The sequence below is a fragment of the Sinohyriopsis cumingii genome, chromosome 7, assembly GCF_028554795.1.
Source record: "Sinohyriopsis cumingii isolate HCF-2022 chromosome 7, ASM2855479v2, whole genome shotgun sequence".
NCBI lineage: Eukaryota > Metazoa > Mollusca > Bivalvia > Unionida > Unionidae > Sinohyriopsis > Sinohyriopsis cumingii.
In genome coordinates this window covers 21843459-21847492 of record NC_142967.1, presented here as the reverse complement: position 1 = coordinate 21847492, position 4034 = coordinate 21843459, and the positions used below count along the sequence as shown (strand labels likewise).

The 4034-nt window shown below is 31.3% G+C and overlaps 1 long non-coding RNA gene across 1 annotated transcript; it reads right to left on the bottom strand.

Annotated features, from left to right (window-relative positions):
- Positions 1-1083: 1083 nt before the first annotated feature.
- LOC149794858 (uncharacterized) lies at positions 1084-2448 on the bottom strand. The gene is made up of 2 exons (XR_016422067.1): positions 2361-2448; positions 1084-1822 (listed from the first exon to the last, which is right to left on the bottom strand). It is a non-coding gene; the product is annotated as an uncharacterized LOC149794858 (long non-coding RNA).
- Positions 2449-4034: the final 1586 nt, after the last annotated feature.

Genomic DNA, 4034 nt, shown 5'->3' with positions numbered 1-4034 from the left:
ATATTTCTATTATCAATGACATTAAATTGTAACAAATAAACGATGAACATAATTGGTATCCTGTTGAAAATGCGTGTGTGTATGCGTCTGAGTGGAATAAAAAGTTAGTAGGTTCATCTATACTTTTGTTTTGTTTTAATGTCAATGATGTACATAAATGGCAGTGTGTATGATATACACTAGAATATAAGTTCATTTGCAAATAATGGAAGTCTCTCTTTAAATTCTGGATAATGTAGTTGTAGTCAGTCATAACCTCAGCTCTACCTAAAAAATTCTAAGTGGGCATACTACTTGGCTTCAATGTTTCATCTTAGATTTATTAACAACTTGAAAAGCACACGAAATACTCACGAAACATGTCTACAAAGTCACAGTTATTGGGGCAGAAGGAAATTTAAAATTGATTATTCTTCATTTGCAGTTCACTTAATCAAGAAATACAGCTGAGGCAGCCACAAATGTCAAAGGTACACTAAAATTTACTAGCCATTGAGGAACTACATACAAACTTACCCTCATGTAAAAATGACAACTGCTTCAAGCCCTCCCTATCTCACAGTTTTGAATTCAACAGATGTGTACGCTATTACTTGTTATACCTTGTATGATGTTCACTTAATCAACATTTATTTAAAACACAAATATAATCGCATCACAACTTTGTCGATGTTGAACTGTAGAAAGCACAAAAGCTAAGTTTTAATTTGTATTTATTACCTAGAACAAAGCATGCAGCTGTTTTTCTGTGTCTAAGGAATGGCTGGTGAAAAAGGTATTGGGGAATGGTAATGTCTGCAAAAACAAAGTTTGGTGGAGGTAGGGCGCAGTGGTTGGATACTGTCTATAAAACGTTGCATGTGGTTTGTGAGCGGGTAGGGCATTGCATGAAAATTTGCAATGATGGAGTAGCATTCGTTTGGTGGGACTGTTATGTCAGAATACCATAAAGCCTCATGCAGGAGTAAGTTTACAAACAAACCATGGAGAAAATTAATTAAATGATTGTTTCATTGTTAGATCAAATATTGTATGGAAACTTCTAAGCGATAGATTCTTGCATAAAAATATGAAAGATACAAATATAAAAAATAAAAATTTTATTACATATTAGACTCTGAAGTAGTTAAACATAAATATGTTTTTTCTCGCACAACGTTGAATATAAATTGTATAAAAGCAATGACGGTCTCAACATCGTCAAACACACATGAAATGGATATCATAAATATAATAAGCTTAATTGCAATGCATAAAGTAAATAATAGCAAATAACAATTATTAATAAAAGTACCAAACTCTTAGATTTTCATAGACACTTTCATTTTGGGGATGTAGGCATGGCAAATTTTGTCACTGTTTAGATTTGGAATATTGCTGAATATTGTCCCCACAACACATATCCTGTTCATTCTGTATCGGATCATACTGGGATGATGTCGTTTGCATTTGCTGTATTAACTTGTATCATTGCGCAAATTAGGTTTTGAAACTTGATCTTTAGAATTCGATGGTCAGGAAAATTCTGTACTCTGTCATAAACTATTTTCTCAGAATGTTTACTATGTATGCCATCTTCTACTATGGCAGTCACATATTTCGGCCACACAAATCACCTCTGTTTCGGAGCAAAGTTTGATCAACTCACGCCAGTAGGGTTTATTTTCATTTCGCACTGGGAAAGGAACACACCGTCCTTGTTTGTGGAAAAAGACACATTGCTTCCTCACGTCTTCACTTGATCTCGCACCAACTACGATCGCTATCATCATTATACAGAATATGGTCATTTGTTTCAGTTCCATTTTCTTGTTTAGGAATTCTTAAAAAAACAAGTCAGAAGAAAATAACTATAACTGCTTAGTTAGTACTAGTTCCAAACTAAATAGACGATTACCTATCCTGCTGGACAGTCCTTTCGGTTAACGTTAGGAAACACTCATCTAGGTTTTTAATTAATAGCAAATGAACATTTTATATAATATTTAATAATTTGAGACGACTCTGAACTTCATATCCCATATCCTTCACAGAGAGATAATTGGGTTAACTGCGTATTATAACGTTGATAGAATGATTTTATGGATGAAATACATTTTCTGACTAGATAGAAATTGCTCGTAGGCAGGCATGTGAAAAGAAATCTACCGAGACTACAATCACAGCATTTTATGCTAATATAGTGCTACATGACTTCAAAATTCGACAACACTAATAAATAAGATCGAAATACCTTCGGGTAATTTGTCGAATGTTACGGGAATAAACGAGTTTAAATGTTGAGATGCGTAAATTTCACTGTTAGCGTTTGTAGTATATCATAATACTTAGATGTATATAATGTTGTATATTACACTTACCGTATGTTAGATGCGTCACACACGCTAGAATGAAAGAAGATGTATGTCTGTCACTACTGTAGCAATCGTCGAGTATATATAGTGTTCAACCTCCTCGTTGAAAGTATGGAATTCTATTTTTAAATATTGACTTTATTTATAGTGAAATGACATTGGACCCGGATGCTGTACGAGTAAGAAAATTCCCAAAAGTATTGTCGCATCAAACAGTATATACTACTTCCTAAGATCGCCGTCAGTCTAAAAGAGTAATAATCCTTGCTCCATTGGAATAAATAAAGTTAAGCAACACTCTCGTTTGACAACTTTGAAATTTATTACATTTCATAGTCAGAGTCCCTAAGAGTGTGGGAATAATGACAGCAACCACAATACTAATAAAAATTTGAAGTTAGGTACAAAGATTTGTACAGGATTTTTAATGTAGAATCTTGTACATATTTAATTAAGTTTTTGGTAGAGAAATGTCGGAAGTAGATTTTAGATCACGTAGGAGCAATCGTGTACATGAACTTTACATTGGATTTGGAATGCTTGTAGAGATCTTGTGTGTTCTCAACAAAATCATCACTTATCTTGAGAATACTGAAAATGACATGTCCAACTGACACTATTTGAACAAATATATATATATATATATATATATATATATATATATATATATATATATATATATATATATATATATATATATATATATATATATATATATGCTACTTTGTCCAAAGATACATAATATATACAAGATATAATATTTGAAATTATATTTAGTACTATATATATATATGGGGTGAATGTGTGCGTAGAAAAGTACATTTTGAGTGCTCCATTAGATAATGATATTTAATATAATGAATAACGTGTACAAAGGTACATTTAATTGTAGGGTAATGAGTAGAGTATTCAACGGCATATTTTTATAGGGTAATATTAACGTATACAAAAGTACATTTTTGCAGGGTAATGAATAAAGTATACAACATTATATTTATTTCTAGGGTAATGGTTAACATTTACAATATTATATATTTTTAGGGTAATATTAACGTATAGAAAAATGTATTTTTGTGCAATGTAATGAGTAACGTATACAACAGTATATTTATTTTGCAGGATAATGAGTAAAATATACAACAGTATATTTATTTGTAGGGTAATGAGTAATGTATACAACAGTATAGTTTTGTAGGATAATGAGTAATATATAAACAGTATATTTATTTGTAGGGTAAAGAGTGATGTATTGAACAGGATATTTATTTGTAGGGTAATGAGTAATATATATAAGAGTATATTAATTTGTATGGTAATGGGTAATTCATACAACAATATATTGTGGGGTTTTTTTTGCAGGGTAATGGCTAACGTATTCATATATTAATTTGTAGGGTCGTTATTACTGCAAAAAGTATGGACTGAAATGTTGGTTTCTCGAGGAGAACAGAATAATTGATTTCATCGAAATTTAACTTTAAATGAGTTTCCTTTTGTCTGGCGGGTTTTACGACACATTAGCACTGAAAATTACGTCATGTCTGTCCTGGGAAGTAAAGTACCTTGTATAAAGATACACCATAGTAGCAGATGAAATCACATATATAATAGTTGAAATTGTGTTTAGTACATTCAAATCAATTATAAAATATATGGACTGGTCTTTGCTTGACAATATAA